The sequence below is a fragment of the Dermacentor andersoni genome, chromosome 11 (genome assembly GCF_023375885.2).
Source record: "Dermacentor andersoni chromosome 11, qqDerAnde1_hic_scaffold, whole genome shotgun sequence".
Taxonomy (NCBI): domain Eukaryota; kingdom Metazoa; phylum Arthropoda; class Arachnida; order Ixodida; family Ixodidae; genus Dermacentor; species Dermacentor andersoni.
The window spans coordinates 55,536,278-55,555,532 of record NC_092824.1 but is presented as its reverse complement, the minus strand read 5'-3'; the positions used below and the strand labels follow the sequence as shown (position 1 = coordinate 55,555,532).

General features: G+C 44.4%; 1 long non-coding RNA gene across 1 annotated transcript in view; it reads left to right on the top strand.

Moving 5' to 3' along the window:
• Positions 1-4,087: 4,087 nt before the first annotated feature.
• LOC129382053 (uncharacterized) overlaps positions 4,088-19,255 on the top strand; it is a 282,775-nt gene continuing 267,607 nt past the window's right edge. Inside the window, exon 1 of the long non-coding RNA XR_011890884.1 lies at positions 4,088-4,142. This is a non-coding gene — a long non-coding RNA (uncharacterized lncRNA). The remainder of the gene's footprint in view (positions 4,143-19,255) is intronic.

Below are 19,255 nucleotides of genomic sequence, written 5' to 3'. Positions count from 1 at the left end.
ACGTGTCCAAAAAATTAAACTATATTAAGGCTGACTACATAGCAACAAATAATGAGTTAAATTACTTTTCCCAGATTTCATACTTCGCCACCGTCGGAGCGCAATTCACGTTAATAGGTCAACCTTCAAGGTTAAAATTAGTGATCTAACGAAGAGGTAAATCCAAAAATGCACCATGAAAGCTGATGGCGAGTTTCCTTTGTTTACCAAAACACTCAAAAGATTGAAAAAACAAGAAACAGTGGCTTTAGCGCGCACCAAATCTTTGACCAAGTTCTCTAGCGTGCGAAACATACAAGGCGACTGAAGATGCAAACTTATCTGCGGCCCATTGTGCGATCCGTTCCTTTCTTCGCAAAGACTTACCCGAAACGATAACCAATGACCCCAAAACATTTTGGCAAATTATAAATCCGCAACGTTCACGTGACATCACCTCAACCGACGATAATGGTGACACTGTCTGCAACGCTGTGTGTGCCGACATCATCAACACAGCATTTTCTTCTGTATTCACAAGTAAACCTGAAGAACCACTTCCATCGTAGCGCTCTACTACTCAGTCGGCGATGTCAGCCATAATTTTGCTTGAAAATGTGATATCGTGTATAACTGACAAATTAAAATTTCATCTCGGAATTTCATCATCCGAATTTTCGAGCTTCGCATGGCCATTAACACATCTCAAAAGAGAAGATGTCCCCATCGTGTGGGGTGAAGTGCAGCAACGGGCATTTCAGGACCTACGGCAATGGCTGCCCAGGCGCCTCCTGTGCTGGCACACCTTCATGAAGGCGCTCCGACGATTCTTCATACAGGTGCGAGTAATGTCGGCCTGGATGCAGTGCTTGTACAGCGGCAGGACGGCAGCGAAAGAGTGATTGCTTACGCCAGCAGGATGCTATCGAGAACCAAGGCTAACCACTCCACTACAGTAGAACAATGTCTCGCACTATTATGGGCCGCCCTGAAATTTCGCCCATATTCGTATGGCCGGAATTTCACCGTTGTCAGTGATCATCATGCACTTTGATAGCTGACGAATATGATAGATGCAGCTCATGGGCTTGCGCGCAGGAGTCTTCGGCTGCAGCGCGCAACTGTTGTATACAAATCAGAGAAACGATACAGCGACGCCTACTGCCTTTATCGGTTTCCTGTTGGGACTGTCGTTATTGGCGATGATAAACCGGCTCTTCGAGGCATGCTAGATACTGTCCCCAATTCATTCCAGCAACGCGGGGACGCAGGATGTGTTCCTCTTTTCTATTACTTAGACGGAAGAACCAGCAGCGTGCCGAGGTTATTCGTCAGAGGGCTGTCTTCATTTTCCTTGCGCCACGACGTTCTCTATAAAAAACTTTTCACCTAGTGGCAGCAGCTACCTACTCGCCATTCCCGTATCTCTTCACGATTAAGGCCTACAAGCCTGTCACAATAAGCCAACCGCTGGTAACTTGGGCTATACCCACAAATTGGCAAGAATTAGGTTAAGGTTCTACTTGCCGAGGCTTGCGGCGACCGTGAAACGTTACATCCAGACATGCCTGGGTTGCCAGCGCCGCAAATCGCCACCCGGCAAGCAAGCTGGACTGCTGTATCCTGTTCAGATACGGCAAGCCCATTCGAAAAATTGGGCATAGGCATTTTAGGTCCGTTTCCACTGTCTACTGCCGGCAATAGGTGGATAATTCTCGTCACCGATTATCTTACTCGACACGCTGCAACATGTGCTCTCCAACGGGGACAGCGCCGAATCAGCGCGATTTTTCACCGAAGTCGTCGTCCTAATGCATGGCGCTCCTGAATTGGTCATACCAGACAGAGGTGCTGCGTTAACAGCTGTGCTTCTTTATACCGTTTTGCGACTAAGTGGTACCACTCACCGAAAGACCGCGGCTTATCATCCCCAAACCAACGGGCTGACAAAGCGTTTGAACAAGACTCGGGCAGACATGATTAATATGTACATCGACCCCGATCACAAGAACTCAGACAAGATTTTACCATATGTTACATTTGTGTATAACACGGCTTGTCAAGATGCAACATGGTCGACACCTTTCGAACTCGTTTACGGCTGGGAAGTGACAACAATGTTGGACGCAGTGCTGCCGCACAAGTGCGGTGACGACGAGACTGGTGCCGAGGAGTTTACGCAACCTGCATAGGAAGCCAGGCTGCTAACGCGTTTGCGAATCCACGAACAACTCCACGAACAACAGGACCTAGATGCGAAACATTACAATCTTCGGCACAGACCCTTCACGTACAACGTCGGCGACCATATGTGGGTATGTACTCTAATTCGTCGGCTGGGGCTCTCTGAGAAGCCCCTGCGAAGATACCTCGCGCCGTACACAGTTCTGCGCCGCATCAGCGATGTGAATTATGAAGTTGTCCCCGACAGTCATAACTGCTCCAAACGCCCGCGGCATCTGCCCGAGGTTGTGCTCGTGCTTCGTATGAAGCCATACCTTTCCTCATGACCTCAACTTTGCATCGGGACGAGGTCATTTTTTCAAAGGAGGGGCAAATGCCACATCCTATATGGTCGCCGCACTTATGTGCCGGCCGATGAAAACGACAGTGAAGTAGCGCGCGGGTAGAAACACAGAGACGACAATGACGTCAAGTTGAGTGCTCTGATAACGTACTTTTATACGTCCTCTACGCCGGCTTTCCCGTCTCCTAGTAGGTCGTGACAATATTTACAGAACCGTGAACAGCGTGAAGGATAAATCACAGTGGAAGATACAATAGCCAAATGCTCCGTCTCAGTTAGACTTAGTTTCGGAAGAACTGTGACTGCATAAAACACGAATACAGGCATGATTGTTGTGAGCTCGGAATAAAGCATCCAAAAAGTCTCTGTTTCGCTTGAAATTTGAAGCATTGATTGGTGTAGCAAATTAGTACACACCCATGCAAAGTAAGGATAGTAGTTTGATGGGCCGTGTAAAGTTGACCTTTAGTTATGACCGTGGAAATGACCTTTTGTTATGTGCTCCTGGTGCTACTGTTGTGCTTAATTTTTACTTGAGCTGACCCCGATGGAAGGTGGGACTCCTGCAGACGAACAGGCGAGCGTCGTGCGAAAGCGGGGCCGTCCTTTCAATGAACAAAATAAGTCAAGAAAGAAAAGCAACAGCGTGTCTGACATCGACCGATCAAGGATCGTCGATGTCTCAAGGCGCGGCGGGAATTTGAAACAAGTCGCCGAGACGCTGGGCATAAAGTTAAAAACTGCAAGGTCAATTCCAGCGACAGAACGTGAAGTGTCCCTGAAAACGGGGGCTCCATCAGAAAGTTTGGTGCCGACACTTGCGCCGTCGTAACAAGGACTGTCGACGAGATCCCAGCGTTCACGCTGAAACATATCAAGCGGACCGTCGAACCGGAAATCCCTGGCCTCACAATCAGCACCATTTCTATTAACGGCCTCCTCGACGCACACACCTACTCCATAATATTAGCGACCCAGAGACCCGTGGTCCGGAGCCGCTCCGATGTGAAGAAGAATCGAAAACAGCATGCGCAGTGGTTACAAACCAATCGACCTTGGGTTTGACCACTTTTAGGTTGACGAAACAAATTATAATATATGGTGCTCAAGAAATTTCGGCCGCGCCAAAAAGGGCCCGGCAGCGCTCCAGATGACGAATTCGACGAAAGGCGCGAACATCAACATATTAGCCTGCATGTTGCAAACGGTGTGCTGCACTGGCTAATTGTCGAAAAAGTCCATTCGATCATGTTCAATGACTTTCTCGCCGACGTGTGGGCTCGGTAGCTGTGCCATGACACAGCCTCCTCATCCACCGACCATCGCAATGCAGGTACTCGTGCCTACCTTCGCCTACGTCTTGCCAGCACTCTTCAACGTTTCCTGGGTCGTCCTACCACAGGTGGAAATGCCGTTCTACAACAGGAACTACGGAGCCCTTGTTTTGAGCGCCTCGGAAACGTCGACGAAAGCCGCGCTCCCTCACTGGATCCTCGAAACCAGATGGAAAGCGCAAGCGGCAGCGACAACATCGTTCCTACCAGCGTATAAAGAGCACCGCCTCCCGCCTGCGCTCTGTGGGCTCGGTAGCTGTGCCATGGCACAGCCTCCTCATCCACTGACTTTCGCAATGCAGGTCAGTAAACCATGCTGTTTTTTCGCTAAAAAAACTAATAACTACTGTCTGGTACAGCTGCCGGGCCTGCAGTGTTGCATTTTTGTCGCTCGTGAATGGTTTGGTGTTATAAAATCCCTCCTGCTCTTGTCGGGCGATATAGAGAGGAAGCCTGGTCCTGACAAATTGGACCGTATTCTTCCTAAGCTGGAGACGGTGTCAACAGGTCAGGACCAAATAATCACCGATGTACAGGACCTTAACCATCAGATGCGTTCTATTGACATAACCATTTCTGATTTGAGCAAGCGCGTAGCAGACCTAGAAAGTGTTTTCCAGGATGTCTCTACGCTCAAAACTGATCTGCAGTGTGCCCAATCTGTATCCGCTAAGACTGCTGCTCTTATTACTAACTTCGAAGCTCGGTTACATGACGCCGAAAATAGGTTACGCCGCAACAATTTGATATATTATGGCCTTTCGGATTCTAATTCGCGTGAAACGTTTGTTGAATCGGAAGAATTGCTAATCCGCCATTGTCGTGACAAATTACGGATAACCTTGGACCCATCTTAAATTGATCGTGCACATCGTTTGGGCCGCTACGAAGATGGCCGTCAGCGGCTGATTATAGTTAAATTTTTGTCCTCTAAAACAAAAGAAACTGTGCCCTCAAACGGGCCCAAGTTAAAGGGCACCGATTTTGGCATCGGAGAAGACTTTTCCCTTCCTGTTCGTAAAACACGCCAACACCTTTTCGCGTTTGCAAAAGCAAAAACCCTGCGGTTCTCCCTGCGGTACAAGACATTGTTTCTCGGAAAGAAACGCTACACCTTTGATGCTGCCACAGAAACGTTACGGAAATAGCATAGCACTTACCTCGCCATCGTTAAAAACCTAATCTTTGCGATACCGCCCCTCGAGAAAATATTTGCCTCTCGGTTATCTGTACCAAAATACGCAGCCTGCTTCCAAAGGGCGATCTTGTGTGCAGCCTCGTGTCTTCAACGGGCAGCAACCTGCTCATCTTGACAGAGACCTTGCTGACTGATAATATAAGCGACGCTGAAGTTGTTTGCAACCTACCTAACTTTAATCTTTTCCGTGCAGATCGCACAAACTCTCGAGGGGCTGGCGTCCTTATTGCTACAAGCTATAAGCTACAGTATTCCCACATCAACATCTCATCAGACCTTGAAATATTATGGCTCCTTTGTCGCGCCACACCAGTATATATATTAATTTTTTTTTGTTATAGACCCCCTCACAATAGCCCCGAATTCCCCCGTAAACAGCACAACATTTTAAGCGAACTTAAAACTAGACACCCTAAGGCACACATCCTTCTTTTTGGGGATTTCCACTATCCTGGCATATATTGGTGTGCCCCTCATTGTCTTAGTTTTAGACAGGAAGAATCCCGTGAATTTATGGATGTCTGCTTAACTTTTCACCTATCCCAACCAGTAACCCAGCCTACACGCACCACCGGAGCTACTGCTAACATTCTTGACCTCATACTATCTAGCTACCCCGACAGCCTCAACGCTATTACTTATCTCCGTGAAATCAGCGATCATAAAGTCATTCATGCATGCTTTAACTTCACCCCAATAACAAAAGCAACTTGCCAAGAAACAATTTCTCTTTACAACAAAGGAAATTATGAGGGCTTCAACGCGGAATTGGAGGCCTTTTTTCCATCATATCAGGGGTCGTTTGACGTACAAGACATCCACACAAACTGGTCAATGTTTAAACATAAAATGAATGAAATGACTAATAAACATATCCCCAAATGCACTTTCCGCGCTAACCACCACAAGCCATGGCTCACCAAGACTCTGAAACGCCTTTTCCGTAAAGAAACGCCCTTTCCGTACTGCTAAACTGAGCAGAACAGACTGCGCATGGGAAAAATATTACGCTGCTGAAAAGGCGTATTCGGTCACAGTAAAAAACGCTAAACGTTCCTTTTACCACATCGATTTGTCAAACATTCTTACAGATAAACCGACTAAATTCTGGCAGCTTTTAAACCCCCATTCTTCGCGCGTTGTTACCCTGACTGACGACTCTGGACGTGTTATTTCAGACGTGGAGGGCGATAACATATTTAATTCTGCCTTCGCATCTGTATTCACTAAAGAACAAAAACCACCACCCCTCATGACAGCCAGTGACCCCACAGATACAATGCCAGCCGTTAAGTTCTCAGAAACTGGCATATCCCTACTTATAGATAAGTTAAATCTTTCTTCACCTACCGGAATTGATCAAATCAATACAAAGGTCTTGAAAAACACTCGCCCCACGTCTGCCAAGTTTTTGTGCTTGCTATTCTCGCAGTCCATTTCTACAGGTATCATACCCCACGATAGGAAAGTGGGGAAGGTCGTCCCAGTCCACAAGTCGGGTAAAAAAGATTCACCACTTAACTGCCGCCCTATATCACTTACCAGCATACCCTGCAAGCTCATGGACCACGTCATTTACTCTTTAACAATGCAGTTTCTTGACTCAAATAATTTAGTTCATTCATCGCAGCATGAATTTCGTAAAGGTTACTCCTGTGAGACTCAACTAGCCATTTTCGTTCACGACCTGCATGCCAACCTTCACCCTAACCTCCAAACTGACGCAATCTTCCTCGACTTTGCTAAGGCATTTGACAAGGTACCCCATAACCACCTATTTCTGAAACTTTCCAGCCTAAACTTGCATTGTGACATACTAGCATGGATAAAACAATTCTTGACTCACCGCTCCCAATCAGTCATCATTAATAAACAAATGTCTAACTTATTACCAGTTTCCTCAGGGGAGCCCCAAGGATGCGCCCTAGGGCCTCTTTTCTTTTTAATTTATATTAACTACCTACCTCAGAAATTAGATTGCCATATTCGGATGTTCGCCGATGATTGCATTATTTACAAAACAGTTGTTGACACCTATAACCAACAATCCCTACAAGATAACTTAAGTCTGGTACAAAACTGGTGCAACGACTGGCTAATGACACTTAATATAAACAAATGCAAATATATATCTTTCTACCGTCACAGTAATCGTCTCCTGTTTCCCCACACTATCTCTAACATTCCTATTGACCTTGTCCAATCATATAAATATCTCGGTGTTCATCTTAGTCATGGCCTTACGTGGAATAGCCATATCGCGAATATTCTTTCATCTGCTAACAAAACGCTTGGCTTCTTAAAGCGTTATCTCCACTCTGCCCCCCTGCATGTTAAGCTACTCGCATACAAATCACTAGTTCGATCAAAATTAGAATACGCATCGCCCATCTAGTCCCCGAAACAAGTATACTTTGCTAATTCACATGAATCAGTTCAAAGCAGGGCCACTAGATTCATTCATACCTCGTACTCTTTTGATATCAGCATATCATCTTTGAAATCGCAGTGCAACCTACCTACTCTTGCACTTCGTCGCCACATTTCTAGTTTGGCCTTATGTCATAAATTCTTTTATTCCGAGCTATCACAGAAACCCTACCTCTGCCCTCCCCCACCACGTTTCTCTCTTCGCACCGGACATCAGCAACAGGTATCTCGACCACGAGCACGCACAAAAACTTTTTCTTCGTCATTCTTCCCCCGGACGGCTTGCGACTAGAACGGCCTTCCCCAAGAACTTGCTGCCATCACATGCCCATCTATGTTCCTTAACCAAATTTTTTTTTATAACTTGTTCCGAATTTTTGTCGGTATTCTGTTGTTAACCCATACGTGTCCCACCCCTTATGTAATACCCTCACATGAGGGTCTTTATAGAAATAAAATGAAGTGAAATTGAAATTAAGGAAAGTTTAAAGTGTAAGGTTTGTTTATGAAACGTATTAAGGCACCTAATACATCAGGAAGGCAAAACATAAGTATCAGAACTGTTTCTGAATACGTGCCTTAAGCTAATACATTCTTGAGGTTTCAAGTGACGATATTTCGGATATAACATCATGACAAAAAGCAATGAGGGCTATTATTTCATGGTCGCAAATGAACACGGTTGTCGATATTTCCAAAGTGATCAATATACGCTATCTGCCGCAAGTAAATGAAGTAGAAAATTAACGTTATTCTTATTTAGAACCGTTAGGTCAAGGCCATCGCCCTTCCTTATTCCACATGGTACTAGCAGAATGATCGAAAAATTTCGCTAGCAATACAGTATAAACAATATCTTTCCCTGCAGACATCTACTGTTAGTAATTTCTTATTAGCCAGAGAAAGAGAAATACCACAGATGTAGTAACTAGCTCTCTTTTATTCATTCTCGTGCTCGTGCCTCAGCTGCAGAAATTTGTACGATAAGCGTCAATAAACGTCGCCTTACTAGGAATTGCGAGACTAGCACCATTTCTGTTTCAATCGTCCTCCAATCTTGTCAGAAACAACAAAGGTGTTCCACTTTCACCTGCATTATTTGACGCAAGCTTCTTGGACCTCTGTTAAGTACAACTCACATTATTTGTTAGAAATTTTTGCGAGGAGTAGCGAGTAAGTAGGGCTAGCTGCCTCTTCGCAACTCGCAAATAAAGTGCCCATTTTATGAAGAAGTTAATTGACATGTGTTTCTAATAAATTCTTTAGTCTTCACAACGCATTTATCGTTAATTGAATATACGAGGCGCCAGCATCTCCTTCCATAGATTTGAGAGAAAAACATGATTTGTGCTGCTTTCATTTTCCCATGACGAACTGTGTGCCTGCTATATATTAGGCTAGCTGATTCAAGACATTAACAATGAAAAATAAAATAAGCTATCAGGCTACTAAGGTGTACATATCCCATGGATGCCACCATCCCTGAATAGTATTCTTCATTGATTACCCGGTGATCAACCTTTTAACTTTGAATGCCTAGTGCGGCGAATTCTGTAATTCAAAGGATGTCGGTGACATCGGCTGGAGACGTTCCTCTGCACCTGAACGGCGTGCATACTTTAAATACCGTTGGGTTGAGATTTGAGCAGACTTATTTTACAAATGAATTTCATCATTTGTGTGAAACCACATTCGAGGGGAACCACAAAGTCTTTGCCCCTATTTTTCATTAGCCAAATTAAGGTGCACGAAGCTAACTACAAATATGAACACTATTCTACGTACCCTGCACTACTTTTGCACATACCCCCCACACCGGTTCAGACATTTGTGCAATCACAGAATCAAATTTGAAAAATGTTTTCGTACGTAATCCACGCCCGCAGCCTCCCCGAACGTTCTTTGTGATGCAAGTCTCCACGGCCTTCGTTAACTCACAGCACCACCACCTCACACTTTTCAAAGCGCAACACTTATCGCCAAGCGTGGGCTGCATTTCCTTGTGGATTTCGATGGGCGTTTTTCCCTTGTTCCGCAGAAAACGAATCACACTTCGTTGCTATCGCCATGCCGTGCACGTGTGAGGCACTACCGCCATCTTCTACTCATCTTCGGTGTTAGGCGCGAACACACACAAGACACAAGGAAGGAGATGGGACAGAGCGCTCTGTCCCGTCTCTTTGCTTGTGTCTTGTGGGTGTTCGCGCCTAGTAACGAAGATGAACTGTGGCCAACTCGCCCTACAAGACGTCCTGTTAAGCCATCTTCAACAACTGACGGCATTGCCGTGCCGTGGGGCTTCCAGCATATAAGGCTGGGCTGGTCCAAGGAAGGTCCACTACTGGGAATTGATATCTTGACTTCGTATTTACAGCCATAATTTGGCTAACAAAGATAGGGACGGGGACTTTCATATTCGCCCTGGAACCTTGTCGTCTCCACACTTATTGGCCACGTTTTCTTCTGATGTAAATAACGGAGCACGCCGAGCATGCCGATAATTAGTGGCATACGACACCGCCGCGAAGTCGAGCATCGTAAGACCGGTTTCGGCGCGAGATGTTGCCGTCGCGAGAAGTTACGCTCCCTGTGAAAGGGTTATATGATGGTTGTTAAGATGTTATGTATTGTTCGATGCACAAGCTTCAGTCTTAACGAGCCGTAAATACAGCTTGATCGAATGTCACTCGCATGCATCCGTTAAGGTAAGGCCTAGCACAGTCTTCGAGTTGGTGGGTGTGCCTGCTAATGGCTGATCTGACGTGAAGCATCAGCCTTTACGATAAAAAAAAAATGGCAGGTGACTCTAATCTTAGACCAAGGTGTCTCTTAGTGGCAGTCGCACCTCGACATTGGTGCTCGTTAGGTTAAGCAAGCGAACGCCTTTACCCTGGCATGATGTTCGGGCGAGAAATGAGGAAGGCCGAGAAGGAAGCGCCGCGCGCGCCACCTGGTGGGCAAGCGGCGTACATGGCACACCTTTCGCGCCCTCTCCGGTGCTGACGTCAGAAGATGCAACGAGCGTACGCGCACAGCCGTTCCGAGCAAGCGAGCGGGCGATTGAGCAGTTGCGCGCCGGGAGAAGAGAAGCGAGACAGCAGAGAGTGACGTCACACCCGCTCTAATTAATATATGCATTAATAAATGCGGCTGCGTACATGGGTGCAATGAATGTATTGTTAAGGTGATTCATTATTTCGCTCGCGAGATGCACTGTTTGCCTCTAATCACAAATGAGCAACAAGCCGGGGCCCTTCGATTACAGCAGCGTTCAACAACCGTTTCGTTCAGCTACAAATGGCTTCAGTATTGACACTGACGCGTGTTCATGCGTGGAAACTATGCGCTCCCTAACTGGACAGTTGTACGCAGAATGTCCTTATCTATGTGTGCTCTATCCATGTAGTGAGCTGTGCACAATAAAACTGCACGAACAATGAATGATACATATGCATTTGTGTGTATGATCTTCTGCTCACTGTTTCGGACGGTGTAAGTTGGCGAAACTTGTGCACGTGACCTAAATAAAGTAACCAATCAGACTGACTTGTTTAAAAACCGTTATTGATGTTGTTTAACAAAAACAGTTCTAAAAATACTTGAGCAATTGCTAAAAATTTCTCGACTACCTTAAGGTTACTCTCTGCCCTTTTTCGCCTCGCTCATTGCAAAAATACAGTAAATAGAAGGAGCTCGCTTGGCGTTTTCATCGCGGTATCTGCAACCTTTGACACGTTGTTTTTCCTAACTAAGAATTGCTTTCAATTATTCTTACATAGACTTCCCTGTTTTTTTTTTTTTTTTTTCGAGACAACGTTTGCAGCGACACTCTGGGTGGCGCGATGGACTGAACGGTTGTGTTTTATAGCACGAACACGCTGCTTACAAAACTGTGGTTACTCGAGGCCTCGTTGCCCAGCTAAAGCTGTCGCTCCCGTGACTCCGTATATCTGCAGAAGAAATGCCTACTTGGTCATGTTAACATTCGTAATCATTGGTTACGTTTAGTAGATTATTCTTAGCTTTAGAAGAGATTGGTGACGCCTTCTCTTCGCGTCAAGGTCATAAAAAAACGGAAACTAAAGAAATGAAATTAAAAGTGTTTGGTGTCGCGAAAAGAAAACCATTGTGACAGGGTTTCGGCTAACTTGATACAATTTACCTGGAAAATAAATACATAATTGGTCAATTTACCAAACCTGTACCTTTTAATTGTGTGATATGTGTATGATTGGTGGCTATGGGTGGACACGCATAGGCTAGCAAAATAAGTAAGCAAAAGAGAAGTACCAGCTGTGCTGAAGAATCCGCATGCCTTCGTAGACAGGATTCCTAAGAATTTATAAAGCATTTTTAACCATTTCTTGCACTCTTTCTCGGGCGTGGTACTACATTTATGGCCCGATGCGTCGTATATAACTTGCTATCTAAATAAAATTTATGCGGCCGTAGCAGTACTTTAAGAAAGCCGACATGTACTCTTCGAGCGAGTGGAGCGAGGTTTCAAAACGTCACCAAGCGTTTGAGTAGCATACATTACACATACGTGAACACAACAGTTGCACCATCAGCCAAATCAAATATAGAAACATGCGTAAATCGGAGAGCCAAAGCATGTTCACGTGAGTCCAAACGCACCGCTTACGATTCTGCCTCTTTTCGGAAAAAGCAAAGCAGGGTGAGGCTCCCATGTGAATCAAGGGGCTGACGCCTAGTATATGGCTTAAATAAAGATGACGCGATTTTCACCGCCGTCCGAAAAACAAACTACAAATCGCATGTACTAGAAATTTCTTCTTTTATAAGCGTCTAGAAAAACTAACTTGGAGCGGATAATCTCGTCTAGGAGCAGTACTTATTGGTGGTGGCGGTGGGGTCAGGAATTCGCAGTAACTGCGTTTTTTTCTTCAATCCTTCTAAATTTGTGAGCTGACAATTTGCAGGTAAATTCCAAATTTCACCTTGCGGCGTTCACTGCTAGGCAGACACATTAGTAAATTAAAACGCCTGCACAGTCTTCAAGTTTATATACCGTTTATTCCTCACCTGCCCATACCCCAGACAAACACAAATTTCTTCTGTAGCTGACTTGCGCCGAACTAAGTTATGTAATTTCACTCTACAGTGTTGCCGATAAGTGAGTGGAAATTGGGCAACTTCTTTCGTCTCAGTTTAGCGAAACATTGTGACATGAAATAGCGTGACACGACATTCTGATAAAACCAGACCAAAATATTAACCATATGCAAATGATGCACCTAAAGACTTGCCATAGGCATCATTATTTAGGCAATGCCTACTTCCAGGAATAGGGGCGACACGCATTTTACTAAAACATCAGAGACAGAAAAGAAAAAGATTGCTAAACACTCGCTGTGCCTCTTTCAGCATAAGCTTTTTGGGTTGCCGTGCAACAGCGCGGGGAAATATGCCACAACTTTAAAAATTAAAGGTATATTTTAATGCTGTATACAATACATCAATTTTGTCCCGTTTAGACATATTATCATTCGCACTATACAGAAATATGTTCTCGCTTATGTAGCTGCATAACGTAGGAATAAATTAAGTCAGAGTTTCTTCCATTTTAGCGGGTTTCTAATATGTTGCCGCAAAAGAAAGGTCACAACCTAAATGCAACGTCTCCTTTGAGAGTAACCACATATTAACATTTTCTAAGGTAACAAACCTTATGAAAATCTGCACAGAGGTTAGCTAGAAAAATAATTTTTCTATGCACAAATATTTAGCTATTGGCACTCAGGAACTATTGTTCCATTCTAAAGATGTATTTCCTCTCGTATATCTGTCGGCATGAAACATTTCTCGCCATTCTTTCATCTACAGTGTGCCTTTGCAAGAACTGCTCTTTGAATTTGTTCATATCTTGTTAACGTTGTCGTTCATAAACATAACCAATGTGCAACATTAAACTTGTGAACTGTGCGGAAAATAAATATAAACATATAATGAAATGATATTTCTTCAGATTAAAATAAAAGAATTGTAGGCACTGAGTTCAGTTTCATAACATTTATTTTTTCTTGCAACCAAAACTATCCTTTTATTCTATTTGGATGCTGTACCTCCACGATTTGCATTTGAAACCAGACGCGAGGCTGACATTCCATGGAACACCTGATATAAAGCCACGAATACCTTGAACTAATATTCAAGAACCATTATAAAACATGGTACCATTTGGCTTTTACATTTCCAATCGCCCATGTTACCTTAGACAATGCACGGGTAAACACGATGTTTACAACATTGGCGGCACCGGTAATTTGAATATTTTCACATCACCGATTCACTGCCATCATGAGCCCGGTATAGCGATACTGTCAATCTACGAGATAATCAATACTTACCTTCAAATCGCTATGTGGAACTTTGTGATATTTCTCTTGAGATCACTTCTAGTAGTTCTGTCTTCAATGTTAATTAATCTTTAACCGTGGACTTCAATGCTACTCATCGAGCCCGAGAACCAAGAAGTCTGTAATACAACACCCTGACCGCCAGTCGCATAACAATGACTTAAAATACGCATGAAGTTCAAAAATTATGAAAAAAAGTTTATGTTTGAATGTAGTCACAAATCCCACGCTGCCGACACATTGGCCTGGTGGTTACTTAGACGTTCTCCGAAAATTATATATACATAGAAATAGAGATTAGAAATAGTAAATATGGCGAACTTGCATGAGTTTTCCAATGCTATATTACTTACCGCAACGCAATTCGACCATGTGAACATAACAAAGAAAAGAAATACGCGATGAAGTAATATTTTCGGAAGCGAGTATATTCCAATTCTAAGCTGTTCACCTACCCCAACAAAAAAAGGTACTATAATCCTTGGGTCAGACAACTGCGAACGAAGTTAGCAGAAAATCCAACTAAATCAAGGTAGCCTCCATTGTGCATGGGAAGTGTTGAGAGTGCCAGCCTGTTCATGTTGATATTTCTAACTTTACATGACTTATTATGTTATATAGAGAAAGTTCGCTACGCCATCAACGATAATCACTCATTTTTAATAATTCCATGTTTTGATTCATAGTAGTGGTTTAAATACTAAGCATCATTAAATACCTTTTCAAATTCTTAATTAATTTATGTCATTATGTCACGCCTCCCGAGAATCAACCATGCTATAACCGCTGTCTCCTAGTTCAGTTCCTCGTAGGGGGCAGAGTGCAGTGGCAAAAAATAGCTGGCAAAGGAAAATGAAATGGCATTGCGAGAATCGTTTTGTCGCAAATAATAACTTGAATGCCGAAGGAACTATGAAATCAATCTTTTTTTTTTCATCTGCAAACGTGTGCCGACATCCCCGGTTTCCCTTCTACCGCACATATTTTGAACTTAGTCTGCACATCACTCGTGCTCTTATTTTCCCATATATCCCAAAAATATAAACAAGGCGACTCATTCACCGAGAACATCACGTGGACACCTCGAATAAACCATTATTGTACAGAAGATTCTAGGCTGCTGTAATTATTTGCAACCACAATATTTAGCCGCAGACAAATATCTATCCCAACAGATTACTCAAAACAATGCTGCTATTTTTCCGTAATGTGAAATTTGTATCACACATAGCTATATTATCTCATGAGAAGCCAACAAGCACAGACACGAAGGAAAACCAAAGGGAAATTACTTGTACCCACCATGTGAATTAAGAAAAATGGTAAATGAATGGCAATGAAAGTGTATGAAAAAGAACTTGCCGCAGCTGGGCAACGATCCCCCCTCTACGCATTACGCATGCGATGCTCTAACCAATTGAGCTACCGGCTTTGCGGTTTCCCCATCCACTTTCTTGGTGATTTACGCGTTGCTACTGGAACTAACGTCGGGATTGTTAGCCAGCGCCACCACTCACAAACCGTGGCAGCGGACGTGGAACGTCCTCTCTGCAGTAGGCGTCAGGAGTACCTGATCTTTCTGGGTGAAGGCAACTGGTCAATACGCCCGCACATGCTGCCTGAAAGCATCAATGTTGCCAGATTCGAGACCCTCGTAATGTAAGAACGAGAAGAAAGGGGGTTAACCAAGAGGCCCTATTTTTATTATTTATCATGAGAAGCCAACAAACAAAACTTCGTAAATACAAGTAATTTCCCTTCTGTCTTCCTTGTTCTGTTTGTTCGTTGGCTTCGCATGATGTGATATGTTTCCTTTAATCATTTTAATTGGGGTCTTACGCGCGAAAACCACTTCAGGCACGCCGTCGTTTTGGAATCCGGAAATTCGGACTACCTTGGGTTTTGTAATGGGCACCTTAGTCTAAGTAAGCTGGTGTTTACGCACTTCGCCCCTATCGAAATGCGGCCGCAGTGGCCGGGATTCAATCCCGCTAACTCTAAGTGTGGCGTCGTGGGACGACTGGGTCGCACCAGGAGACACCACCACAAGAATCAACGCTTTCCTGTGCTTCGCTAAGGAGGCGGACGTCCTTCCTTTTTCCTGATCGTTTACCCATATCCTAGGCCACTGGCAATCCTTCATAATAAAGGCTTCAAAGAATTAGTGAACCAATGAACCAATTGTAAATATTACGTGAGAATTTTATAAACGACCCTCCGATCTTTCCGAGATTGAGACTGTGCTGTTTACACGTTTTTGGGCACTTAAATGATGCTTACAAACGATTGCTGTTGAATAATATTTCTTTAGTATTTTTAGCATTACAAAATTTAGTCGTACCAACAGTGTTTGCTGTGGCGACGTTTTTTGGGAAAGCTTTTGCTCTAATACGTTTAGCGGTAAAAACATAAGAACTTCATACATTGGCGCTCTATGTAGCTAGGTAGTGGACAACAAAACATATTTTGCAAAAAAAAAAAGCGATACTGAACTTTTCAATGCAGAAAAAGGAAAATTTCAAAATAAAGACATAAGCTGCGGCAATGATGCCTCGTTATTGTTTGGTCGCCATTCGCATATTCTCAGCACACTTTGAAAAATAAAGCGAAGGTTATGGAGGAAAGCCAGCGCATTTACGGCGGTCTTTTGATGTAGCAAGAGTGCAGTTTTCATTGTAACTCTGGCTTCATTGGCGATGCCTCCGGTGGCGTTTCGGTGAAGGCATTGTGCACATGTGGCATTTAGTTTATGTGTAACTGTTCCTTTCCGTAGGTATATGTGTTTATATGTTAGTGCGTGAGGACTCCGACATTACTTAGGTTGAAAACGTGCTGTGTTTCGTTTCTTACATGTTATCGTCCCGGTGGAATTGTGTCGTGATTATGACTCAGTGTTCGTATCGTCTCTTGTCGAAATAAACTTTTTCTAAACACAGGTGTAGACATTTAGGCAAAAATGCACCGCTTACAAAAGCCAACCACTGCAATAGATAAAGCACAAGTTTTCATAGTAACTGTGGCTGTTGAGTGTAGTTTTCATTGTAACTCTGGCTCCGTTGGCAATGAGGCCTTCGAGTTCTCCTCTAATACCCTCTTTGCTTCACCTGAGGACAGGTCTACGCATTTACGAAAAAATTCACCGCTTACAAAAGCAAAAGTATACCATTACAAATGGGTGTCGCAAAGCTAAGGGACCAGTTTTCAATATAATTCTGGCTCCATGGGCAATAAGGCACTTTCGTCTTCAGCTAACGCCCTCTTTGCTTGACGTGAAGAAATGTATATTAATTTACCGAAAGATGCCCTGTTTACAAAAGCAAACCATTCCATTACAGATGGGTGCCACAAAGATAAAGGACCTCAACTATCTATGCTATGACTGTCTCCTAGCGCCGAACCCGTCCTTATTTGTTGGTTGTTTCGTATGGAGGAAAAGCCTTAATGCCCACAGAACAATACTTTTTCCGACACTACTTGGATGAAAGGAATGTTTGTGCACCCGCTAAAAATTATTTGGCGGAGGAAAGAGAAAAGCAGAAAGCAGGGAGGTAAACGAGAATAACGTGCGGTTGCCTACCCTACACCGGGGGAATGGGAAAGGGTAAAACAAAGATGACAGGGACACAGAGGGGGGAAGGAAACAAGGAAATTAGCGGTGAGTTCGCTGACGGGTGTGTTCTAATAGAAATTTCATTAGTAGTCACAGACATTCACACAAGTCTGTCGTCCTCAAGAAACAGAAATGCGCCTTCACCACTTGATGACTTTATTAATTAATTATTTTTCATTTATTTCTTATTTATTTATTTAGGCACGCATTAACAAACCGAGCTCACCTTAAAGCTAAAAGCGCACTTTTGTAATGGTAAGGAGAGCATAGGTTAGAGGAAAAGGCAAGACGTGTTACGAAAACGTGCCTTCTTGCTTGAAAAGGCACACTTAGGAACCGCGGCCTTATCACAAGAAATGAGCATGGGAGCGAGGCTACGAACGTTTCATAGCTTTGAATCGGTGATTTTTAAGAAGAATCACATTTTGCTGCACGAAACTATCAATGAAAAAAAAAAGGAATACGCATTATTACGCGCCGTGAAGAATGCAGTTTAGAAAATGCGAGTTGTGGCTGTCGTGCATCTCTCATTTGGCAACACGTGCTGCCCGGTTTCCATTAAGCCGAAAGCTTTCCTCACCGCGTCGAGTCAAGTTTCACCGTCGTCAGCAATGTGACCTTCATTTGACCACAGGTTCGCCGTAGCCTTGGCAACAGTTGTGACTTCGGGTTGTAGGATGAGAGACGGACTCTTTTCGGAGATGAAGAAGAAATGAAAAACGTTATACAAAGGTTGCAGGTAGTGGACGATAGCGTACACGTAGGTGCAAGAGCGCAACAGACCGACTCGGCAGCTGGGGGTGACTCTCTCTCTCTCTTTTAAGTCCCATTCGGCGATTCCTCGTCGGCAGGAACCAGGCGGGGCAGGTGCTGACGTCACTCGCATTGATTCTTGATTCGTCGCGGAGAAGTGGGAGCTCCCGTCGCCCCTAAGATATGCACGTGGTGCACGTAGTGTGACAGCTTCCGTCACCTCGGTGATAGGCACGTGGTACGGCACAACACAACGCATCACGTGACTCGGCGCGCCGAACTGCTCCGCCGGCGTCGGCTTGGCGCACGCACTTTCCGCAGCCGGGTTGCCGCCTGACCACGTGACTCGCCGCGCGCCTAGCTAAGAGGAATGGTGCGCCGCCCATTCAGCTCTGGTGTTCCTGTATATGCTCGTGCAGGTAGCAGAGTTGTGCATAACTTTTGCGCCACCTTTCGCACCGCTATTTGCCGAGAGTTATCACGTGATGCAAAAACGATATCAAATGTTCATCTGCGCGGCTACGAAGCCAACATTACGGGCGCGGCACCGACTCGTTTCTGTGAGCGCCATCGAAATTGCAATCAGTGGACCGTCAAGCGTGCGTTGCACTTATTGGCTCCAGGTTGTAGCTACGCTATTCGACGATAGTAGGTTAATAACTTTGGTGAAGTGGTACGAAACACACAATTTGACAGTTGCATTCCAATATGATGGGGTGCAGCGCACCACACTGCACAAATCGCACGGATGGTCGGAAAGCTTTTTAGGCAGTTCCGTGCGGACGGACGAGACCGGCCAGCTCCGAAAGGGACCAGGATATGCGAGGTGCGTTCGCCTTGTTTACATAGGTAGGTTCGCCTTGTTTACACTAAAGCAGCATTTATGTCGAGTAACACTCCTGTACACGCTGAAATGAGAGGTTCTTCACTTGCGCAATTTTTAGAATATAGTGTGCAACGCCACACAGACGCGGGACAAACAATGGACGATACATCTATGTTGTGTTGCGCATATACGCAAGAATGTTAACTTACCAACTCGCC